This window comes from Ranitomeya imitator, chromosome 3 (genome assembly GCF_032444005.1).
Source record: "Ranitomeya imitator isolate aRanImi1 chromosome 3, aRanImi1.pri, whole genome shotgun sequence".
In the NCBI taxonomy this organism is placed as follows: domain Eukaryota; kingdom Metazoa; phylum Chordata; class Amphibia; order Anura; family Dendrobatidae; genus Ranitomeya; species Ranitomeya imitator.
In genome coordinates this window covers 495,201,910-495,228,303 of record NC_091284.1, presented here as the reverse complement: position 1 = coordinate 495,228,303, position 26,394 = coordinate 495,201,910, and the positions used below count along the sequence as shown (strand labels likewise).

Below are 26,394 nucleotides of genomic sequence, written 5' to 3'. Positions count from 1 at the left end.
ACATGATGCTCCATACTGTATAATGGCCCCCAAATGATGCTGCGTACAGTGTACTGGCCCCACGTGATGCTCCATACTGTATAATGGCCACACATGATGCTCCATACTGTATAATAGCCCCACATGATGCTTCGTACTGTATAATGGCCACACATGATGCTGCGTACTGTATAATGGCCACACATGATGCTCCATACTGTATAATAGCCCCACATGATGCTTCGTACTGTATAATGGCCACACATGATGCTGCGTACTGTATAATGGCCACACATGATGCTCCATACTGTATAATGGCCACACATGATGTTCCTTACTGTATAATGGCTTCACATGATGCTCCATACTGTATAATGGCCACACAGTGCCCCATACTGTATAATGGCCACACATAATGCTCCATACTGCATAATGGCCACTTTATGCTCCATACTGTAAAATGGCCCCACATGATGCTGTGTACAGTATACTTGCCCCACGTGATGGTCCATACAGTATAATGGCCCCACATGATGCTTTGTACATTATAATGGCCCCATACGATGCTGGGTACAGTATAATGGCCCCACACAATGCTGGGTACAGTATAATGGCCACACATGGTTACCCCCACCCCCATCATTTCCTTCTCCATCACTACACACACACCTTTCACCGCACACCCTCGCAGCAGCCGGCAGCTTCCACTCCCACGGCAATGAATGGTGTCATCCAGCTGCGCCGCTGACTGCTCACGTTGCTGCAGCTGTGATACGCCACTGATAAAGACCTCTCTGTGTCTCCTGTGCCAGTCAGTGTCAAAGCGAGGAGCAATATCTGCTCCGACCCGACTCAGCCAGCGTCTGCTCCGTACACCTCGTACACATGCGACTCTGCTCCATACACCTCGTACACACACGACTCCGCTCGGTACACCTCATACACACACGGCTCCTCCCCATACACCTCATACACACACGGCTCCACTCCGTACACCTCATACACACACGGCTCTGCTCCGTACACCTTGTACACACGGCCCCGCTCCATACACCTCGTTCACACACGGCTCTGCTCCGTACACCTCGTACACACACGGCTCCACTCCGTACACCTAGTACACAAACGGCTCCACTCCATACACCTTGCACATGCGGCTCCACTCCATACACCTCGTACACACACAGCTCCGTTCCACACACCTCGTACACACACGACTGCGCTCCATACACCTTGCACATCCGTCTCCACTCCGTAGACCTCGCACACACACGGCTCCGCTCCATACACCTCGTACACACACGACTGCGCTCCATACACCTTGCACATGCGGCTCCGCTCCATACACCTCGTACACACACGACTCCGCTCCGTACACCTCATACACACACGGCTCCTCCCCATACACCTCATACACACACGGCTCCACTCTGTACACCTCGTACACACACGGCTCCGATCTGTACACCTCGTACACACACGGCTCCAATCCATACACCTCGTACACACACGGCTCAGCTCCGTACATCTCGTACACACACGGCTCCACTCCGTACACCTCATCGTACACACACGACTCCGCTCCGTACACCTCATACACACACGGCTCCTCCCCATACACCTCATACACACACGGCTCCACTCTGTACACCTCGTACACACACGGCTCCGATCTGTACACCTCGTACACACATGGCTCCGATCCATACACCTCGTACACACACGGCTCAGCTCCGTACATCTCGTACACACACGGCTCCGCTCCATACACCTCGTAGACACATGACTGCGCTCCATACACCTTGCACATTCGGCTCCGCTACGTACACTTTGTACACTCGGCTCCACTCCATACACATTGCACATGCTACTCCGCTCCGTATACCTTGCACACACATGGCTCTGCTTCGTACACCTCATACACACACGGCACCACTCTATACACATTGCACACGCTGCTCCGCTCCGTATACCTTGTAAACGCATGGCTCTGCTCTGCACACCTCGTACACACACGACTCCGCTCCATACACCTTTCACACGCTGCTCTGATCCATACACCTCGTACACACACGGCTCTGCTACATCCACACTGTAAGCACCTCCTGACCTCACACTTAGGCTATGTGCACACGTTCAGGATTTCTCGCAGAAAATTCCTGAAAAAAAATTGAAATTTTATGCAAGAAATCTGCAAGAAATCTGCATGCATTTTTGCCGCGTTTTTGATGCGTTTTTTTCCAGACATTTCCCAATGCATGTTGTAGTGGGAAATCCGCAAAAAAAACGCAAAAAAAATTAATGAACATGCTGCGTTTTTTACCGCGATGCGTTTTTTTCGTGGAAAAAACGCATCATGTGCGCAAAACATGCGGAATTCTTTCTAAATGATGGGATGTTTATTGTATGCTGTTTTTTTGCAGTTTATATCATTTTTACCGGAAAAAAATGCGAAAAAAATGCGAAAAAACAGCAACGTGTGCACACAGCCTTACCCTTACCCTCGTCCGGCGTCATGGGTCGCAGAGCAGAGTCCTGTACACGGAGGTCCTCTCGATCATGTCACCCCTGACTCCTCCCATCCTGTGACCTCATCACAGGTCCTGTGCTCACAGAGCAGCCAATATGTGGTGTGCTGCTCTGCGGGTGCAGGGACTCAGGGAGCTCTCAGCTTACCGGGTGATATTACACACCTCTCAACCAGTGCGGGACAGTAATGTCCGGCCCGGGATCGCGGGGCTGACTGTCAAAATCAGGACAGTCCCGCAGGATCTGGGATGGTTGGGAGCTATGCAACAGGGTACAGTGCCACTGCACGGCCCTACAAAGGACCATGCTATCTGACCATATGACATGCTACTTGCAATTTCTCCCTCCCCCAGAACTTTTGATTCCCCTGTTGAGGTCTTGATACTGAGGCTGAAACATATTGGGACTTTGAATGTCCTATACAGTAGCTCCATTCTTGGGTACAGCCCTAGTTAGGGCAACAGTCTATGAATGGAGCACAACAGGGGATATTAGTGTTGCAAAAAGAAATTCTGGTAAAATTTTCAGGGTAATCTTTATTCCATCAAAAAACAATTAAAAAATGGTGGAAGGGAACAAGTGCAAGCGACATGTTTTGAACATGGTTACCTGAATTTCTTCTCCTTCCTCCAGCTCCTTCTCCTTTGCTCTATATCGGCTACCAATTATATGGCTGAGAACATTGCGTTTTTTTAACTGCACTATTTTCGTAGTGGGCGCTTTTGCATTCTAAAGCATAGTTTTTTGTGTATTAATATTTTGCATTTTTAACATTTCTACTTTTCTACTTATATATTCTGTGTGTTTATATGAGCATGGCTCTTCTTAGTGTTGTTTATTAAAGGTTTTGTTTTATTGGTACTCTCATTGCTTTTTATATAAAATGAATCAGACCTGACAGAATATTAGGTTGTGCTCATTAAATACTTATCGGCGAGTATAGAACTAACCTCTGATATCACTCATTCAAGATAATACATTATTTATTTCAAAAAACAAAGTGTGTGATGATGATGGCATGGAGGAAACAATAGTATAAGTACAGTTGTGGCCAAAAGTATTGACACCCCTGCAATTCTGTCAGATAATACTCAGTTTCTTCCTGAAAATGATTGCAAACACAAATCCTTTGTTATTATTATCTTCATTTAATTTGTCTTAAATGAAAAAAACACAAAAAGAATTGTCCTAAAGCCAAATTGGATATAATTCCACACCAAACATAAAAAGGGGGTGGACAAAAGTATTGGCACTGTTCGAAAAATCATGTGATGCTTCTCTAATTTGTGTGATTAACAGCACCTGTAACTTACCTGTGGCACCTAACAGGTGTTGGCAATAACTAAATCACACTTGCAGCCAGTTGACATGGATTAAAGTTGACTTAACTGCTGTCCTGTGTCCTTGTGTGTACCACATTGAGCATGGAGAAAAGAAAGAAGACCAAAGAACTGTCTGAGGACTTGAGAAACCAAATTGTGAGGAAGCATGAGCAATCTCAAGGCTACAAGTCCATCTCCAAAGACCTGAATGTTCCTGTGTCTACCGTGCGCAGTGTCATCAAGAAGTTTAAAGCACTGTGGCTAACCTCCCTAGATGTGGACGGAAAAGAAAAATTGACAAGAGATTTCAACGCAAGATTGTGCAGATGTTGGATAAAGAACCTCAACTAACATCCAAACAAGTTCAAGCTGCCCTGCAGTCCGAGGGTACAACAGTGTCAACCTGTACTATCCGTCGACGTCTGAATGAAAAGGGACTGTATGGTAGGAGACCCAGGAAGACCCCACTTCTTACCCCGAGACATAAAAAAGCCAGGCTGGAGTTTGCCAAAACTTACCTGAAAAAGCCTAAAACGTTTTGGAAGAATGTTCTCTGGTCAGATGAGACAAAAGTAGAGCTTTTTGGGCAAAGGCATCAACATAGAGTTTACAGGAGAAAAAAAGAGGCATTCAAAGAAAAGAACACGGTCCCTACAGTCAAACATGGCGGAGGTTCCCTGATGTTTTGGGGTTACTTTGCTGCCTCTGGCACTGGACTGCTTGACCGTGTGCATGGCATTATGAAGTCTGGAGACTACCAACAAATTTTGCAGCATAATGTAGGGCCCAGTGTGAGAAAGCTGGGTCTCCCTCAGAGGTCATGGGTCTTCCAGCAGGACAATGACCCAAAACACACTTCAAAAAGCACTAGAAAATGGTTTGAGAGAAAGCACTGGAGACTTCTAAGGTGGCCGGCAATGAGTCCAGACCTGAATCCCATAGAACACCTGTGGAGAGATCTAAAAATGGCAGTTTGGAGAAGGCACCTTTCAAATATCAGGGACCTGGAGCAGTTTGCTGAAGAAGAATGGTCTAAAATTCCAGCAGAGCATTGTAAGAAACTAATTGATGGTTACTGGAAGCAGTTGGTCGCAGTTATTTTGGCTAAAGGTTGTGCAACCAAGTATTAGGCTGAGGGTGCCAATACTTTTGTCTGGCCCATTTTTGGAGTTTTGTGTGAAATGATCAATGTTTTGCTTTTTGCTTCATTCTCTTTTGTGTTTTTTCATTTAAGACAAATTAAATGAAGATAATAATACCAAAGAATTTATGATTGCAATCATTTTCAGGAAGAAACTGAGTATTATCTGACAGAATTGCAGGGGTGTCAATACTTTTGGCCACAACTGTATATTAAGAAGATATAATATCAACTATTCCTTATTAATGTAGCAGATTATTCACAATATTGGAAGGTCTGTAAGGGATTACTGAACACACGGCTTCTTCCTTGTAGATGCGGCACCACTTTTGTATCCGGTCTGTGTCTGGTATTGATAAACATTGTTGTAAATGGTGTTAGTGCGGAGAGATCCAAGAGAATTAGCATGGAGTAGTGACCATTAGATTTAGCTGTTGGTAGATCATTAGAGACTTTAGTGAGGGCAGTTTCAGTTTAGTGTAAAGAGCGGAAACCGAATAGTAGAAGGTCAAGAAGAGGCTATCTGAGAGATAGCGGATAAGACGGGAGTTGACCAAACGTTCCAGGAGTGGGGTCACTGGTGCAAGTGGTTGGGCGAGAAGATGCAAGGAGCCTGATTACTTCTTCTTCTGTGACTGGTTAACTACAGTTAAGTCCACATATATTTGGACAGAGACAATATTTTTCTAATTTTGGTTATAGACATCACCACAATGAATTTTAAACAAAACAGTTCAGATGCAGTTGAAGTTCAGACTTTCACCTTTCATTTGAGGGTATCCACATTACAATTGGATGAAGGGTTTAGGAGTGTCAGCTCTTTAACATGTGCCACCCTGCTTTTAAAGGGACCAAAAGTAATTGGACAATTGACTCCAAGGCTATTTCATGGACAGGTGTGGGCAATCCCTTCGTTATGTCATTCTCAATTAAGCAGATAAAAGGCATGGAGTTGATTTATGGACTTAACTGTATATGGTGCCTTAAATCAATTTATATGGTGCCATAAATCTATTTATATGGTACCATACATCAAATTATATAGTGCCATACATCTATTTATATGGTACCATACATCAAATTATATAGTGCCATACATCTATTTATATGGTACCATACATCTATTTATAAATAGATGTATAAATTGATGTATGGCACCATATAAATAGATGTATGGCACCATATAAATAGATGTATGGCACCATATAAATAGATGTGTGGCACCATATAAATAGATGTATGGCACATATAAATAGATGTATGGCACCATATAAATTGATGTATGGCACCATATAAATAGATGTATGGCACCATATAAATAGATGTATGGCACCACATAAATAGATGTATGGCACCATATAAATAGATGTATGGCACCATATAAATAGATGTATGGCACCATATTAGGCATTTTCCCCTGTGTGTCATTTGTTGCACTTCAATATTATGGTCACTATAGGTGGACCCCCTTAATTTTTTGATAAACCTAGTTTGGATCAGCAAAACCTTGGGTGGTCTTATTGTTGTAGATGTAACATAGACAGTATAGTATAATGAAATAATCTGCATTATATTAATAATTAATCATACATTTCATAGTTAACCTTTAGGGAAATATTTTGTACTTTGCATGGAAATAGTTTCACTACACATACTAGGTTTAATAACAAATATTTTACTTGTATGTAAGCTATGGTCAGGGGATTTTTATAATGCTGTGCCTAAAATGTGATTTATTTTTTCCCATGTTGGTACTGAAGTGCAGGAAGCATAGGGCAATGGAGTAGGGAAAGTAATAGAGGGAGAGGTTAAAGGTCAGGTTACTGGTGAGAACTCTAAGCTAAAGTTTCTCAACTTTAGTCATTAAACATGCCCAATAGGTCAACTTTTAAGGGTTTCCTTTGGTGGGATCATGAGGAGTAATTGCTGACTAAACCAAACAGATTAACTCACCTGTGTGTGATTAAGAAAAGCCCCCCAACCTGACCTGATGTGATAGTTCAAGAGCAAACCTGAGAAACTCTTAACCCCTCATCACTTTCTCTCAGAAGCATCTTGATGTCAAGCCTATCGGTTGCTCTGTGCCTCTAGCTCAGTATTTAGACCACTATTTAGATCAATATATATATTTTTTAAATGTATTAAAGAAGAAAATTTGCACATGGCCATAACTTTTACTGCTTAGTGGGAAAATCATATTCAACTGATATGATTACAAGTCTTTAATAATGAAATCGCATTGGAGGTGACAAAAAAGATGTATATCGGAAAATGTTTTCTTCAGACTTGCATAGTAGGACCAGCAATCCCTACAACTTTTCACAAAGCTTTGATGAATTGGGGCTTTAAATGTATACAACCATTTGGGCTGAGAAAAATGCCATTGTGTCTTAATGACTAGCTGAAAACAACACATCCTTAGGCCGGTTTCACACGTCAGTGGCTCCGGTACGTGACATGACAGTTTCCTCACGTACCGGAGACACTGACTCACGTAGACACATTGAAATCAATGTGTCTCTGCACATGTCAGCATGTTTTCACGGACCGTGTGTCCGTGTGCAAAACACGGAGACATGTCAGTGTTCGTGGGAGCGCACAGATTACACGGACCCATTAAAGTCAATGGGTCCATGTAAAACACGTACCGCACACGGACGCTGTCCTTGTGCAGTCCGTGTGCCATGCAGGAGACAGCGCTACAGTAAGCGCTGTCCCCCCAGCGTGGTGCTGAAGCCGTTTCGAGGGAGCCGGGAGAGTATTTTAGTAACAGCGGCCGGGCGCAGAGGGGGTGGGAGGGAGGAGGGGACAGGGATCTTTATTTTAAACATGAAAAATAAAAAATAAAGGATTTTTCATATCTTCTCTCTAGCGAATGTTGCTGGAGAGAAGATATGAATGGCGGCTTCAGCACCAGATGCAGGGGACAGTGCTTACTTGTAGCGCTGTCTCCTGCACGGTACCATACCATGTGGTACCTAGTTGGCACATGGGCGGCACACGGCTGTCACACGTGTGCCACACTGATGTTCACGGTAAGCACATGGACAAACGGACACGGATAATTCCGGTACCAAATTTTCCGGTACCGGAATTATCTGGACGTGTGAGACTGGCCTTAAAGTTCAGAGCTTCTTTCAATTTTAATAAAGAATTTAAAGGGAATCTGTCAGCAGGATTTTGCTATGTAATCTGAGGACAACATAAGGTAGGGGTAAGACACAGATTTCAGGGATGTGTCACTTATTAGGCTGTGTATTGTTGTTTCAATACAATGAGTGTTTTTATCACCAGGAGATTATCACTGCCTGGACAACAGCTCCCATGAGCCCTGGTCTGACCACACCCCCTCCTCTGATAAACAGCTCACTGTCAATAGACAATGTACATAGAAAGCTATGGTGTGGACAGGGCTAGCTTCCTCAGCTGTGCTACATGCTATTTCTTAGAACTCAGATTGTGTCATAACTGCTGCACCCAGTAAACTGAGTGATACATCATTGGAATCAGGGTCTCTTCTTCTATATTATGTTGCTTTCAGATGAGCTTTCAAAAACCTGGTGAGAGGTTCCTTTTAATGAGGATTTCAACAATTCTCCTGATGGATAGGAAGATGCAGCTAGAATAAGACAGAAAAGTATATCCATTGCATCTGCTTGGAAGTGTTTTCATGTGAAGGAGAAAGCTAAGAAAAGTAAGCAGAATTACAAACTAGAAACAGGACTGCCATCAAGAGAAAGTAAAAAAAAATGTAACAGCAACAAATTTTGGCACTTATTGATGGTACATCAGAAAACGCCTCCACAATAGTAACAGCTGGGCACCGTCACCACACTGGAATAGAAACAGAACAATTGCATTTATTGTAAAATCCACTAGCAAAATGAAACTGGCAAATCATGGATTGCATTTTTCTTTGACCTCTTTTAACCTCATTATTTTAACCTTATTATTTTACAGATTATAACCTGAAAGAACTGGAATCACTAATAATAATATCAATGGAGCATCATTCATCAGCTTTCATTACCATATATCGGATTTCTGAAACTGTAAACCGAGAAACATTATAATTTCTGATTCAGTTTCTAATCATGTTTTCCAAAAGTGCAAAAAAAGATTCATGTGACATACCCCGAAATAGAAAGACAAAGATCACATATGGTTTTCATTAAACGTGTTCATTTATACATAGTTTAATACATTAGAAATTCATTATTTTTTAAATGAAATTGCTCTTTTGGTTAGTCTATTCTAAAAAAAACATCTTTACTGTACACATATAGAGTGTATATATATATATATATATATATATATATACTAGCTGAAGAGCCCGGCGTTGCCTGGGCATAGGAAATATCTGTGGTTAGTTATAGCACCTCACTTCTCTTATTTTCCCATCACACCTCTCATTTTCCCAATCACATCTTTCATTTTCCCCCTCACATCTCTCATTTTCTCCCTCACACCTCTCATTTTCTCCCTCAATCCTCTCATTCCCCCCTAACACTTGTCATTTTGACCTCACATCTGTCATTTTCCGATCACTCCACTATTTTCCCTAGCTCCTCTCATTTTGCACTCACACCTTTTCATTTTCACCTCACACCCCTCATTTTCACCTCAGTATATACATGTTTGTCATCTCCCTTATATATAGTATACACCTGTATGTCATCTCCTGTATATAGTATATACCTGTATGTCATCTCCCCTGTATATAGTATATACCTGCTGTGTGTCATCTCCCCTGTATATAGTATATACCTGTATGTCATCTTCTATATATAGTATATACCTGTATGTCATCTCCTTCTATATATAGTATATACCTGTATGTCATCTCCTCCTGTATATAGTATATATCTGTGTCATCTCCTCCTGTATATAGTATATACCTGTATGTCATCTTCTATATATAGCATATACCTGTATGTCATCTCCTCCTGTATATAGTACATACTTGTAGGTCATCTGCTCCTGTATATAGTATATACCTGTGTGTCATCTCCTACTGTATATAGTTTATACCTGTATGTCATCTCCTCCTGTATATAGTATGTACCTGTATGTCATCTTCTCCTCTATATAGTATATACCTGTGTGTCATCTCTCCTGTATATAGTATATATCTGTGTGTCATCTCCTCCTGTATATAGTATATACCTGTGTGTCATCTCCTCCTGTATTAGACCTCGTTCACACGTTATTTGCTCAGTATTTTTACCTCAGGATTTGTAAGCTAAATTGGCAGCCTGATAAATCCCCAGCCAACAGGAAGCCCTCCCCCTGGCAGTATATATTAGCTCACACATACACATAATAGACAGGTCATGTGACTGACAGCTGCCGTATTTCCTATATGGTACATTTGTTGCTCTTGTAGTTTGTCTGCTTATTAATCAGATTTTTATTTTTGAAGGATAATACCAGACTTTTGTGTGTTTTAGGGCGAGTTTTGTTTGTCAAGTTGTGTGTGTTGAGTTGCGTATGGCGACTTGCATGTAGCGACTTTTGTGAGATGAGTTTTGTGTGGCAACATGCGTGTAGCAACTGTGTGTCGAGTTGCATGTGACAGGTTAGTGTAGCAAGTTGTGTGCAGCAAGTTTTGCACATGGCGAGTTTTATGTGTGGTGCCTTTTGAGTATGTGCAAGTTTTGTGTGAGGCAACTTTTGCATGTGTTGCAACTTTTGTGCATGTGGCAATTTTTCCGCGTGTGCAAGTATTGTGTGTGGCGAGTTTTCCATGAGGTGAGTTTTGCACTTGTGGCGAGTTTTGCGTGAGCCTAGTTTTTGCATGTGGCGAGTTTTGCACGTGGCGAGTTTTGAGTGGTGACTTTTGTGTTTCGACTTTTATGTGGCGAGGTTGGTGTATGTGTGGTGAAATGTGTGCTGAGGGTGGTATATGTGTTCAAGCACGTGGTAGTGTGTGGCCCATTTTGTGTGTGTGTTCTTATCCCCGTGTGTGGTGAGTATCCCATGTCGGGGCCCCACCTTAGCAATTGTACGGTATACACTCTTTGGTGCCATCGCTCTTGTTCACATGTGGCAGCTGTCAATTTGCCTCCAACACTTTTCCTTTCACTTTTCCCCATTATGTAGATAGGGGCAAAATTGTTTGGTGAATTGGAAAGCGCGGGGTTAAAATCTCACCTCACAACATAGCCTATGACGCTCTCGGGGTCCAGGCGTGTGACTGTGCAAAATTTTGTGGCTGTAGCTGCGACGCCTCCAACACTTTTCCTTTCACTTTTTCCCCATTATGTAGATAGGGGCAAAATTGTTTGGTGAATTGGAAAGCGCGGGGTTAAAATTTCGCCTAACAACATAGCCTATGACGCTCTCGGGGTCCAGACGTGTGACTGTGCAAAATTTTGTGGCTGTAGCTGCGACGCCTCCAACACTTTTCCTTTCACTTTTTCCCCATTATGTAGATAGGGGCAAAATTGTTTGGTGAATTGGAAAGCGCGGGGTTAAAATTTCACCTAACAACATAGCCTATGACGCTCTCGGGGTCCAGACGTGTGACTGTGCAAAATTTTGTGGCTGTAGCTGCGACGGTGCAGATGCCAATCCCGGACATACACACACACACACATGCACACACACACATTCAGCTTTATATATTAGATATATATATATATGTATATATATATATATATATATATATATATATATATATAAACACAGTGGCATGTAAGAGTTTGGGCACCCATGGTCAAAGTTATTGTTATTGTGAACCGTTAAGCAAGTTGAAGATGAAATGATCTCTAAAGAGCCTAAAGTTAAAGATGACACATTTCTTTTGTATTTTAGCCCCCAAAAATATAATGTCATTTTTACATTTTAAAAATTGCAAAAAAGAAAATGGTCGGATGCAAAAATTTGGCCACCCTTGGAGAATTGTGTGCTCAAATGACTTTGACCATGCTATGTTCACATGTTGCGTTTTTGTAGCGCTTTTTTTTCCTTTTCAGTATTTTTTAAGCACATTTTCAGCTGTGTTTCACAGTACTAGCAAAGTCTATGACATTTCAGAAATCTCATGCACATGCCTTGTTTTTTTTTTCCTGACTGTTTTGTCAAAGAGCTGCATTTTGCAAAATGCAGAAATACTAAGAAAACCTGCATTTTGTAAGCAGCTTAAACGCAACTTAAAATTGGCATGAAGAAAACGCTGCAAAAATGCAATGTGTGAACATAGCCTTGGGTTGATTAATATATATATATATATATATATATTTATTTATTTATATGTAGCTATAATTCGAGCAGAGATTTCAGTTACACCAAGGCCTCGGACACTGAGGAAGCGCATATGTTCCATCATTTGGTGAGATTAATGGAATATATGTATATATTGCATTCATCTGTTGTGTTTTAACCCTTCTGAGGCATGCATCCCACTCCCATGTATGTAAAGCTCCACTATTCAATGGTATATACAGTATATGTAATTCTTTCATCCCTGATGTTGTGGTCATCTCACTTACTTTTACAATTGATGATCCATGTTAGCCTGCAAGATTGTTTGTTTGTATCTGCATTTTATAGCCTCCTGCTGTCTTACGTTATGTGATTAATGCTTAAAGAGTTAAATTAGTGCTAAATATAAGAGCATACCTCCTATATATTCAGACAGAGCTAAGGGGAAGCATTTATGCAGGGGGCACTTATGCTGACGTTATCCAAGTGCCATATTTTTCAAAGTGCCAGAGCAGTTAATATTTTTTAAAGTGCCAGGACAGCTAAACATGGCAGATAGACATGGGAGGAGGCAGGTAAGATGCAAAACATTCAAAGAAATTTGTTTCCAAGTCATTTGCAAAATATATTTGGATCGCCCCTAGACGCAGGGCCACGGGTTACTCTGTACCGGTCCTCTGCTGGCTCAGTTCTGGGGATGTCACGGTGGCTGGACCCGGTCCGTGACCCTGCTAAGGGGCGTCCAATAAAGGGTGATGGTGCGTAGTGCGAGGAATAACGAGGACACAGGGTTCAGTTTCTTCACCTTTTACTGAAGGTTTCAGGATCCTCAATCCAGGGCACTGTCAACAGGGCTGTCTGAGATCGGCCGGTCCGAAGGCACATCCAGAGTTCCCTTTGCAGGTTGAAATCAGTGTCTATCCACTAGCGCCTGTGTGTTGTAGTGCTTCTCTGCTGAGCATTCAGGATAGTCCTCACAACTTCTGTTCTCGTTCTTTCTAGATCTTTGTCTTCTCCGTCCCCCAGGTATGTTATGGCTAGGACGCACCTTTATGACAGGTAGGCCTGGAGTTATTCTGGAACCCTAGTGTCGCCCCTCTCGCACGATTGCCTCCTATGTCCTTCTTAGGTGTTGTATGGTAGACAGCCAACCTGTAATTAACTGTCCTGCCGCTGTTTGAAGTAATGCATGGAGACTGTTACTTCCTCGGTGCTCCGGCCACCGGCTATGCGCCTCAGTAGGATGTTGCCGTTCTCGGGGCACGACTCCTACTGGATCTCCTTTGTGCTGATCTCGTTTCTCACTGTTCCACAATATCCTTCGCTTCGTGTCTCTTTCTTAGGATACCGCCGCAAGGTAGTGCAGGCGCGGTTCCGTAACAATCTGTCCTTTCGCTAGGTACCTACCAGATTTCCCAGTTCTGACAGGTCCTCCCTGGAGCTCTCCCAGGCTTCGTTCTGCCTAACTTCCTGTCCAACTCCTAGTTTTACCAATGTGAGGAGTGGCCCTATAAATAAAGCCTTTTACTCCCCCTAGTGGCCGGAGTGTGAAGTGTAGTGTGTGCTTGGTGATACCTGGTCAGTAGAACTCCTTTAGTGCCATCAGACGTACCATCACTCCCCTTAGTGGCAGAGCGATGTTACTGCAACGACCAGATCTCTGGGTCGCTGCATATTCACCGTACGTGTAGACATAAATTCACATGTACAGTGTTTGTATTGTTTACTTTCTAGCTGCTGTAATAATCACTCACATCTACTGCCCTTTTTGACACTCTGTGCACTCAATGCATATCAGCTTCTCTCCTGTATTCTCGTATGTACAGCTCTCATGCTCTTTTCACAATCTTGAACCACAGTGATCCGTTCACTTCTACCATACAACACAAGAGACGCTCTCACAAATCATTTAACCATCTGCTCACTCTCTCTATTCTCCTTCTCCCAGGAGATATCTCTCCTATCCCCGGCCCTTCTTGTACTAGCAAGTTGAATCCCTCCATCATTCAGAAGGCTGCAGATCTCATTAATATTCCTTGCATGCCTTCTGTCTCTTTTAACTGCACTCTCTGGAACGCAAGGTCAGCCTGGAACAAATGAGAAACAAAGTAATTGAGATCTATCAGTCTGGAAATGTTATAAAGCCGTTTCTAAAGCTTTGGAACTCCAGTAAACCACAGTGAGAGCCATTATCCACAAATGGTGAAAACATGCAAGAGTGATGAACCTTCCCAGGAGTGACCAGCTGACCAAAAATTACCCCAAGAGTTTTGTGAGAATACTCTGTTGACTGACGAGACAAAAGTTTAACTTTTTGGAAGGTTTATGTCCCATTACATCTGATATAGAAGCAACACAGTGTTAGATGTCGCTGCACAAGGGGAATCTCGAGCCACCTCCACTGCGGTCTCCCATTCTTCTTCAGCTGCAGTGGAGCCTGCTCAGAGGAGATGTCGGTCCCAATGTCTGGTTCAGGCAGATACTGTGCACTTGGTTACTGCTGATCTTCCAGGCTCAGCCATTGTAACCAGCACTGATTTGCGGCGAGCAGATGCTCCTGGGACTAAGTCCTTCTTTTCTGCTACTAAGCATGTCCAGTTGATGACCTCTCATTGGAGTTCGGGGGTCACATGCTCAGGTCCTGAAGCGGTTCCTATTGGACCACTAGGAAGGTCCTGGAGAGCTCTCTCTATAAAAGGTTTGCATGGCTGCACGGCCATGCGCTAGTATCAACCTATGTTTATGAACTTAGCTACCTTGTGGTCTGTGTCTGCGTGTGTTCAGGATCGGCTGTATAGCCACTAGAATTCCGGCACCTCTGGAGAGGAGTTTGTGTATGTGAATTTAGGGCTGGCGTATAGCCACTAGAATTCCGGCACCTCTGGAGAGGAGTTGTTTGTGTGCTATGCTGACTGTATGACCACTGTATGCTACCTGCTCTGTTAGTTAGCTGTGATCCTCTGTGAGGTTAACAGGGCACAGTGTTATCCTAATCCCGGTGACTCTGTGAAGCAACAGAGCTCGCTCCTATATAGACCGAGTGTCTGAACCCGTGTCTATTCAGGCGTTGTACTGCCATATAGTGCCACCATATACTAACAGCAGGTTCCACTCCTGCATGGTGGACCCTGGGCTGCGAACGCACCTATATAATCTCATTATTTACTCGGTGCCTTCCGCCAGCCCTAACACACAGCATTTCAGAAAAGGAACATCATTCCAACAGTAAAATATGGTGGTGGTGGTGGTGGTAGTGTGATTGTTTTTGGCTGATTTGCTGCTTCAGGATCTGGAAGACTTGTTGTGGTAAATGGAACCATGAATTGTGCTGCCTACCAAAAAATCCTGAAGGAGAGTATCCAGCCATCTGTTAGTGACCTCAAGCTGAAGCGCACTTGAGTTACTCAGCAGGACAATTAAGCAGGACTTTGCAGTGGCATAGTCAAAGTCCTAACCTTAATCTGACTGAGATACTGTGGCATGATCTTTAAAAAGGCGGTTCATACTCGGTAACCCTCCAATGTGACTGAATTGCAACAATTCTGCAAAGATTAGTGGGCCACATTCCTCCAGAGCATTGTAAAAGACTCATTGCCAGTTATTACAAATGCTTGATTGCAGTTGTTGAATCTAAAGATGGCTCAACCAGTTATTAGGTTTAGTGGGCAATGACTTTTTCACACTGGTCCCTGTAGGTTTTGATTTCTTTTTCCCTTAATAATAAAGAACTTCATGTAAAAATACACTTTTTCACACATCTCTATATTGACATCTTTTACATTTTAAAAATTGCAAAAAGGAAAATGGGCAGATGCAAAAGTTTGGGCACCCTGCAAGGTTAGTACCCAGTAGCTCCCCCTTTTTGAAAGTATCACAGCTTATAAACACTTTTTGTAGCCAGATAAGAGTGTTTCAATTTTTGTTTGAGGTATTTTCAGCCATTCTTCCTTAGAAAATGTTTGCATGCACTGCTATTGTGAGGTCTAGCCACAGATTTTCTATAATATTCAGATCAGGGGACTGTGAGGGCTATTGTAAAACCTTCAGCTTGCACCTTTTGAGGTAGTTTACTATGGATTTTTGATGTGTGTTTAGGATAATTATCCATTTGTAGAAGCCATCCTCTTTTCAACTGTAGATTGTAAATAAATATTATTATTATTATTACTGTCCCCTGTGTGCCCCATATATTACTACTGTCCTCTGTGTGCCCCCATATATTACTACTGGCCCCTGTGTGCCCATATATATTACTACTGGCCCCTGTGTGCCCCCATATATTATCCAATTGGCCATCATACACCAACTCCTGGGCCTGGCCACTGCCTTTATTGACCAATTCTCTACCTGGCTTCTTCACGTTCTCTCTGTTGACATTCCCACCATCATCATGGGTGACTTCAACATCCCCACTGAAACCCTTCAGTCAACTGCCTTCAAACTTCTGTCCCTTACTTCATCTTTTGGACTTACTCAGTGGTCATGTGCAGCCACCCACACAGACGGACATACACTAGACCTGGTCTTCACCCGTCTCTGCTCTCTATCTAACTTCACCATCTCCCCTCTCCCTCTATCTGACCACCATCTGCTCACCTTCTCATCCCTGTCCTCCTCACTGGTCACCCATGTCCAGCAACATGCACAACCCCGCAGAAACCTTGCACACCTAGACTCCCACACACTCTCTGACTCTGTCCTACCACTGGCATCCATATCCTCACTCCACGTCACGGACAGTGCCACTGCTTTCTACAATGCCACTCTCGCATCAGCTATTGACACGGTTGCCCCTCTCGTTCATGGCAAAAGTATCAATAGACAACCCTGGCACAATAGCATAACTAAAAAGCTCCAGCAAGTGTCCAGGGTTGCAGAGCGTCATTGGAAGAAAACACATTCACAAGATGACTTCACTGCATTCAAACAGGCAACACTCGCTTTTAAATCTGCTCTCACCTCGGCTAAACAGGCCTACTTCACAACCCTTGTATCTTCCCTATCCTACAACCCCAAGCAGTTATTCAAAACCTTTGACTCCCTCCTCCGTCCCCCACTGCCCCCTTCAACCTCCCTCATCTCTGCTGAAGACTTTTCGACACATTTTAAAAATCAGATCGACCAAACAAGGCAGGTCTTCATTGTTCAACCACCACAACCCCTCTGTATAACAGACCAATGCCCAAACCCCATAACGTCCCTATCCAACATCACTGAAGGGGGGCTTAATTGTCTCCTCTCCAAATCGCACCTCACCACCTGTGCGCTTGACCCCATCCCATCCCACCTCCTCCCCAACTTCACCACCACTCTTATCCCATCCCTAACCCACCTCTTCAACCTATCAATAACTTCTGGCACGTTGCCTTTTGCTTTCAAACATGCCACAATCACGCCTATCCTTAAAAAGCCAACCCTCGATCCAACAGCTATGTCCAGCTATTGCCCAATATTGCTGCTCCAATTCACTTCCAAACTCCTGGAGCAGCACATCCATGCTGAACTTTCCTCCCACCTCTCATCTAACTTGCTCTTTGACAATCTACAATCTGATTTCTGCCCCCATCACTCAACTGAGATAGCCTTGACCAAAATTACTAATGACCTACTTACAGCCAAAGTTAACGGACAATACTCTGTACTCCTCCTTCTAGATCTGTCCTCTGCTTTCGACACAGTTGACCACTGCCTCCTACTACAGATCCTCTCCTCCTTTGGCATCAAAGACATCGCCCTATCCTGCATCTCCTCATACCTTTTCAACAGCACATTCAGCATCTCCGACTCCCACACTACCTCCTCATCCCACCCTCTCTCTGTTGGAGTCCCCCAAGACTCTGTTCTAGTACCCCTACTCTTCTCAATCTATACACTTGGCCTGGGACAACTCATAAAGTCTCATGGATTCCAGTACCACTTTTATGCTGATGACACTCAGATCTACCTTTCTGGCCCAGACATCACCTCCATGCTGTCCAGATTCACGGAGTGTCTATCAGCCATATGCTCTTTCTTCTTCTCTCGCTTCCTCAAAGTCAATGTGGACAAATCTGAACTCATCATCTTTCCTCATCTCATAGATCTTCCTCACCTGATCTATCTATCGCAATTAATGACATCACGCTTTCCCCCGTACAGGAAGTCTGCTGCCTCGGAGTTATCCTTGACTCTGCCCTATCCTTCAAACCGCACATTCAAGCTCTTTCCACCTCCTGTCCCCCTCAGCTCAAAAATATCTCCAGAATCCGTCCTTTCTTCAACCGTCAATCTACTAAAATGTTTGTGCATGCCCTTATCATCTCCCACCTTGACTACTGCAACATCCTTTTCTGTGGCCTCCCTGCTAACACCCTTGCACCTCTCCAGTCCATCCTTAACTCTGCTGCCCGATAATTAATCTCTCTCCTCGCTACTCTTCCACTTCCCCCCTCTGCAAATCTCTTCACTGGCTCCCATTCCTTCAGCGTTTCAAATTGCTAATACTAACCTACAAAGCCATCCATACCCTGTCTCCTCCATATATGTCTGAACTAATCTCCCGATATCTTCCCTCACATAATCTCCGGTCCTCCCAAGACCTCCTTCTCTCCTCCACACTTATTCGCTGCTCACCCAACCACCTCCAAGACTTCTCCCGAATATCCCTCATCCTCTTGAATTCTTTGCCCCAACACGTCTGACTATCAACCACATTCGGATCCTTCAGACGGAATCTGAAAACCCACCTCTTCGGGAAAGCCTACAGCCTTCACTGACCCCGCTGCCTCCTCACCACTACCAAAGCAACCGCCTCACCAACAACGGAGCTCCTGCAACCCTCAACGTATTGTCTCCTTCCCCACCATCCTGTAGAATGTAAACCGCAAGGACAGGTCCTCACCCCTCTGTATCAGTCTGTAATTGTTAGTTTGCTTACTGTAAGTGATATCTGTAATTTGTATGTAACCCCTTCTCATGTACAGCACCACGGTATCAATGGTGCTATATAAATAATTATAAATAAATAAATAATTAAATAAACAAATATTCTTTACCTGAAATTCTGTGCCCTTTTTTCTCCACACATACCCTTGATTCTTGTGGCCAAAGAGTTCTATTTTAACCTCATCGGTCCACAAGACTTTTTTCCAAAATCCAACAGGTCTGTTTAGATATTCTTTTGAATACTTTTATGATGAAGACACATGAGAAGTTTTCTTCTGATGACTTTTCAATGAAGGCCATATTAATGCAGGTGTCTCTGAACAGTTAAAAAAAACACATATAATAAATCAGAATCCTAGAAAAACACCAAAAAAAACAAGAAAACAACAAGGATCCCTAAAATATAACCTTAAATAGAGAAAGTTAAAAGACTATTTTTCTTAATAACACTAAAAATTTGGGAAGACAAATTATGTATCTCTTAGGACCCTAAGTAGTACTACAATATATCCTGCCTGAAAGTGGAGGTTGGCACCCTAATTTACTGTGGTAGGCGCACCCACTCCTTGACGGCTCACCCTTTAAATCCCTAAACAATCCCTGCAATACAGGAATACTGGTGAGCCCTATAGCACTTCCCTGTAGTCACACCTGCCTGGCAGTGGAGGTCGACACCCTAAATTTTAACGATAGGTGCCCCCACTCAACGGTAGTTGACCCTAGGGTCCCTTAGAATCCCTGCAATAGAGATAGAAAAGAGCAGTGTCCCAAAAACACCCTGGTAGCTGTAAGAAGAAAAAGAAAAAATAATCAAAAAAAGTTAAAAAAAAACAGAAAATGATAATTCAGATGTCTCTCAAAGAGTAATAGTCACCAGTAAAAACTGATACATCACTCAGTAATTTGACCCAAAATAAATAAACGGGTAGACAGAATGCAAAAAAAGTTTGTCCCAGCAAAATAGATTACAGCATAAGAGTGCACAATGTGAAGGCACAATCGTCCAATTACAAACAAGAAGGCAATGTTATAATTTAGATTCATGCACCCATCTACTTGCTGCAACACTTTTTTGCAGGAAACTTTTGAAATCAAAACTCTTTTATGAAAAAGTCAAGCTAGTACTTTGAGACAATACTATAAAGATCAGGGATACAAGTCCCAGATAAAAGTGCATTGTGGTGCACCCAGTGTACAGCATTGGCTGGAACATATTACATCAAGCTGATTTGACCTTACAGAGGAGGCAAAATTTAAATTTGCACAACTTTTCCCGGAGAAGTTTTTCTCCATCAATTTTCATCCCTTATTATGCACTGGGGTCTCTTCAGGCTCCGGAGCAAAATAAATATAAGATGTAAAAAATATAAAAAAAATCCTTATACTTACCTTATTGTTCATGTCTTCGGCCCTTCTGCTCCTCACTGACTCCCGCCCAGTCCTCGCTGCATGTTCTGATCACCGCCTCTCATGCTGAAATCACTGGACTTCCTGAGCTGATGAGTCCCGAGTGGGTTCTACATAAGCTCGTGACGGTCGTCACCTTATGTGCTCATGCACAAAACAGTATCAGATCTCATCAGATTTGGAAGTCCTGGCCCAGGATGAGGATGCCCATAGATTTTTGCACAAAGGGCTGTGTTATGAAGATGTGATGAGAAAAAGTAGGGTCGGAGAAGTGAGGTAAGTATAAGGATTTTAGTTTTTAACCTTTTGATTGACATTTATGGTTCAGAAAAATGGCGTCCTGCAGCCGTCATTTTGCTGAATCCACGCGGAAGAGAATAACAAAATGTTTTGGGTAGTATTCGATTCTACTCAAATATATTTGCTCATCTGTATTTGGCATTAATACCTGCAAAAATTGCATCAAAAAGTCAACTCTTCCTAAGAAAACTAGTAGACTGTATTTCAAGATGGCTGGTTGTATGTGTGGATAATTACAAGACGTTTGGAGACCTGCAAACACTAAATTGATGCAATTTGAACATTTGGAGTTGTTTTTATGAAATACATTTACTGAGATTGTAGGAACTTGCATTAACAATTTGACTCAATTGCATGAAAAAGTGGAGCTTGTTCTGTAATTATGAAGTAAAGAGGCTTCATAACAGATATAGTTCAAGGTTTTACAAATTGCACCCATTTAGTAAGAGGTGCGCAAATAATTTGCAAGCAAACGGAAATCAGCCAAATTCAGCGAATCACCTTTATTTAATGGTATTCATTATATGTGATTTTTATTTCTATTTTTTTTAAGTAATCACTTAAGTTCTTCATTTTTTTCCTTGCATATAAAAAAATTAACACATTTCTTATTTTTTTAAGCCGCTGAACAAGTGAATAAAAAAAATGGCATTTGGAATCAGAAAAGTGAAAAACAGTCTTAATCGCCTTGGGTTTACAAGTGGATGTTCAAAGGAAAATAAAGGTGAGGTATATGCTCTTCTTCAGCAACAAAAAACCTTTATTGTTATAGCATTTTGTTAAATTTTAAGTCTATGGACAAATCTTGAAACACCCTGTGTAAGGTGAAAGGGATTTATCATCAGATTCACACCCAATGATGTGCCAAGTGTTTGTAACCCAGTAGGATATTCTTTTTCCAATGCCCCTTGTTAGTCTAAATAAATGGCATAAGTGTACTGCTAATGTAGCAGCAGTCATGTGTAAACTTATGCTAGGAATGCCACTGTATCAAGCACCAAAAATTCACCCCACTACATTAGTTTCACATAGATATTTTTTAATTTCAATTAATACATATCTGTTTAAGCTTTGGACATTAACTTTCTTCTTTATTATGTCATAAAACTCATTGTAGCTAGCTGCCAATGCCATTCAGTGCATCAGGCTGCATAGCAGACATACAGTGGCTTGCAAAAGTATTCACCCCTCCCACCCTTGGCATTTTTCATGTTTTGCTACCACACAACCTAGAATTTCACTGTGGGGTTTTTGAGGGTGTGCATCAGTTCATGTAAAGAACATGCCTACAGCTGTGAACATTTAGTTTTCTTTTTTTTGTGAAGCAAACAAAAAATAGGAGAAAATGACTGAAAACTTCAATGTGCATAACTATACACCCCCCTACAGTCTGTACTTTGTAGAGCCTCATTTGGTGTCAATTACAGCTGAAGTTACTTTGGATAAGTCTCTATGAGTTTTCCACATCTTGTTACTGGGATTTTTGCCCATTTCTCATAGCAAAACAGTTCCAGCTCTTTCAGGTTAGATTGCTTCCTCTGGTGAACAGCAATCTTCAAGTATAACCATAGATTCTCAATTAGATTAAGGTCTTGGTTTTGACTAGGCCACTCCAAAACATTTACGTTTCCTTTTAAAACACTTGAGTGTTGCACCATCCATCTTCTCCTCGAGTTGGACCATTTTCCATGTTCCTGCTGCCAAAAAACATTCCCGCAGCATGATGTTGCCACCACCATGTTTCACTGTGGGGATGGTATTCTTGGGATGATGAACTGTGTTGGATTGGCACCAGATCTAGCCTTTACCTTGGTGGCCAAAATGTAAAATTTTGGTCTCATCTGACCACTGCACCTGCCTCCATACATTTGGGGAGTTTCCCATGTGCCTTTTGGCAAACTCAAAATGAGTTACTTACTATTTTTGTGTGTAACTAAAAGTTTTTTCTTCCCATTCTTCCATAAAGGCCACATCTATGAAGCTTATTGTGGTAATGTGGACAGATATTCCAGTCTCTGCTTGGAAACTCTTCAGCTCTTTCAGGGTTACCTTTGGTCCCTGTGCTGCCTCTCTGATTAATGCCCTCCTTGCCCGCGCTGACAGTTTTGGTGGTCGGCCATCTCTTGGCAGGTTTGTTGTGGAACCATGTTCTTTCCATTTGATAATAATAGATTTAATGGTGTTTCTAGGGATCAAAAGAGATTGGGATTTTATTTTGTAACCAAACTCTTATTTTTACTTCTCAACAACTTTGTCCCTGACTTGTTTGGAGATCTCCTATGTCTTCATGGTGTTGTTTGGTTAGTGGGGCTTCTTTTTAATGGTGTTTTGGCCTCTGTGGTCTTTCAGAAAAGGTGTGTATATACTGACAGACCATGTGATACTTAGATTGCACACAGATGGAGTTCTTTTCACTAAGCATATGACTTATGAAGGTAATTGCTTGCACCATTAATTTTTAGGGACTTCATCGCAAAAGCGGTAAAAACATATGCACATGCCAATTTTTCGTTATTTGATCCCATAAATTTCATTTCTGCCTGCATATTTCTCACTTGACTTCACCAACTTAGACTATTTCGTGCTGATGCATCACACACATCAAACCTTTAAACACAGGTTGTAATGTAACAAAGTAGATAACAAGCCACAGGGGTGAATACTTTTGCAATCCACTGTTCATTGTGACTGACCAATCCACTGATGGTAACACAATAATATCTTGAACTTTATGTATCCTCTATGCCACAGGTTGAGAATAGTTAGTCTACGGATGGGTTCACTTTGCATTTGAGTAATACATCAGTAGCTCCATAGGAGCTTCCGTTTAACCCCTTACTGCCATTGGAAGGGATAATACGTCCAATGGCAGTACCCACGTTTTGATGTGGGCTCCAGCAGTGAGCCCGCATCAAAGTCGGGACATGTCAACTGTTTTGAACAGCTGACATGTGCCCACAATAGGCGCGAGTGGAATCGTGATCCACCCATGCCTAATAAGTAGTTAAATGCTGCTGTCAACCTCTGATAGCTGCATTTATCGCGCGCTTCCGGCCCTCGGTCCAGCACATGATCGTGGTCATGGGTTCTCCTTGACACCTCTCTGGTTGTTGATGCTGGATTGCTGTTAGCACCACCCTGTGGTCGGCGCTCATAGCAAGGCTGTAATTCTGCTACATAGAGGCGATCTGAGCATCGCCTCTATGTAGCAGAGCCAATCAAGTTGTGGAAGCTTCTAGCCTCCCATGGAGACTATTGAAGCATGCCAAAACTTAAAGAAAAATAGTTTTAAAAATATAAAAAAATAAAAAATATTAAAGTTTAAAATCACCCCCCTTTCGCCCCATTCAAAATAAAACAATAAAAAAAAAATCAAACATGCACATATTTGGTTTCGCCATGTTCAGAATCACCTGATCTATCAATAAAAAAAGACTAAACTAATTGCTAAACAGCATAGCAAGAAATAAAATCAAACCGCCAGAATTACGTTTTTTTGGTCGCCGTGACATTGCATTAAAATGCAATAATGGGCGATCAAAAGAACGTATCTGCCCAAAAGTGGTATCATTAAAAACATCAGCTCGGCGCGCAAAAAATAAGTCCTCACCTAACCCGAGATCACGAAAAATGGAGACGCTATGTTATCGAAATATGGCGTTGTTTTTTTTTAGCGAACTTTGGAATTTTTTGTCACCACTTAATGACCTGGAGAATCATAATGACAGGTCAGTTTTAGCATTTAGTGAATGTTGCAAAAAAAACAAAAAACAAGTGAAGCTGCCGTCACACTAGCAGTATTTGGTCAGTATTTTACATCAGTATTTGTAAGCCTAAACCATGAGTGGGTGATAAATGCAGAAGTGGTGCATATGTTTCTATTATACTTTTCCTCTATTTGTTCCACTCCTGGTTTTGGCTCACAAATACTGATGTAAAATGCTGACCACATACTGCTAGTGTGACGGCAGCCTGAGGGATTGCACTTTTTTTGCAATTTCACCGCACTTGGAATTTTTTTACCGTTTTCGAGTACACGACATGCTAAAACCAATGATGTCGTTCAGTGGTACAATTTGTCCCGCAAAAAAGATAAGCCTTCACATGGCCATATTGACAAAAAATGTAAAAAGTTATGGCTCTGGGAAGGAGGGGAGCGAAAAAATGAGAACGCAAAAACGAAAAAAGCTCCGGATTGAAAATCTGTGGGTGACCTGAAGAGGGCTGTACGCATTAGATGACTTCACAATCTGACAGTTTTGTGGCACTACTGCAAGGATGAGTGGGAAAAGATTGCTAATTCAAGATGTACCATACTGATAGACTCCTATTCAAAAAGACTAAATGTTGTCATAAATTCAAAGGGTACTTCAACAAAGTATTAGTTTAACTGTAGGCAAATTTATGCAACTACATAATTTTAGCGCTTTCTTTTTCTTTTTCACCCAAAAAGGTTTCAGTTTGTTTTCAAATGGATTAGAAAAACTCATAGATGACATTGAAAGTGGAAAACATTTTGAAATGACTTTTCTTGGTATTTTTTTACATAACAAGAGCCTGGCATTTTAGCAGGAGTATGTGGAATTTTTATATACACTGTATATATTTTTTAAACTAAACTTTTCTCACTTGGTACATTCACCTTTATGATGATTTCATTCATAAGAAATATCCGGCATTAATATTCTACATTTATAAGAACTTAATCAGAGATGAATACGGAAGCCTTAAATATGTAAAAGAGCATATTGTGCACTTAAAATCTGTGATGAGAAACTTGCACACATAACTCCGCTCTGTGCTGTATCCTATGTCTGTAAACATTTCACTGCCAAGAAAAAAGGATTCTTGAAACTATTTCAAAGTCTAGTTTGCTGCAGTACTTCACTATATTTTCTCCTACAATAGAGCTGTTTTCCCACAGTAACCCTCAGCTAGCCCCGTCAGCAAGACTGGCTGTAGTTTAATAGGATGCCTATCATAATATATTAAAAACTTGTCACGGGTCCAAATTACCACATCTTGTTTTGCTTTGCTACATAGTGGTTCAGTATATAATGGTGTCTCTTATTCTCCACCTTCAGGCAAGATTCTCTGCAGCAACATGACTGAGAAGCTGACCATCCTCAGACACATCTTTGATGGATACTTGAATAATTCAAGGAGAAAATCAAATTCTGATGAATCTCTTGTTTTTTTGTCTATAATTTCTAATAAAGAAAAAACGAAATGCTAATATTTTCCATTGTGCTATTTTTGCTAACGGGAAGCCTTTACACATTTAATTTACAGCCTCTCATTGTAGCTTGTGTTTGGTGGGATTCAAACCCAGGTCCTGTAGTGTTAAAGGCAAAAATACCATCAGTGACCTACTGACTGGACTACGGGGTGAGAGAGAATTTTCTCTGACTACAGAATTCTTATTTCAAGGCATATTGAACAGTAAATGCAGTTATTTTTGCATTTGTCAGAATATTATATGGTAAGTCAGTTAATTGCTAATCTGAGTTGCTGGGTCCTGGTGAGCATCTATTTAGGCAACCATTGTCATGGATGACAGTGCCAGTATACAGAGTGAGTTCAGGA

The 26,394-nt window shown here is 42.0% G+C and overlaps 1 long non-coding RNA gene across 3 annotated transcripts in view; it reads left to right on the top strand.

Moving 5' to 3' along the window:
- Positions 1 to 26,044, top strand: part of LOC138670370 (uncharacterized) — a 53,757-nt gene extending 27,713 nt beyond the window's left edge. For 2 of the 3 annotated variants that reach the window (XR_011319323.1, XR_011319324.1), the window contains exons 4-5: positions 21,430 to 21,532; positions 25,893 to 26,044. This is a non-coding gene — a long non-coding RNA (uncharacterized lncRNA). Of the gene's footprint in view, positions 1 to 13,179; positions 13,237 to 21,429; positions 21,533 to 25,892 lie in introns of all 3 variants that reach the window. The other variant, XR_011319325.1, reaches the window with a different exon arrangement.
- Positions 26,045 to 26,394: the final 350 nt, after the last annotated feature.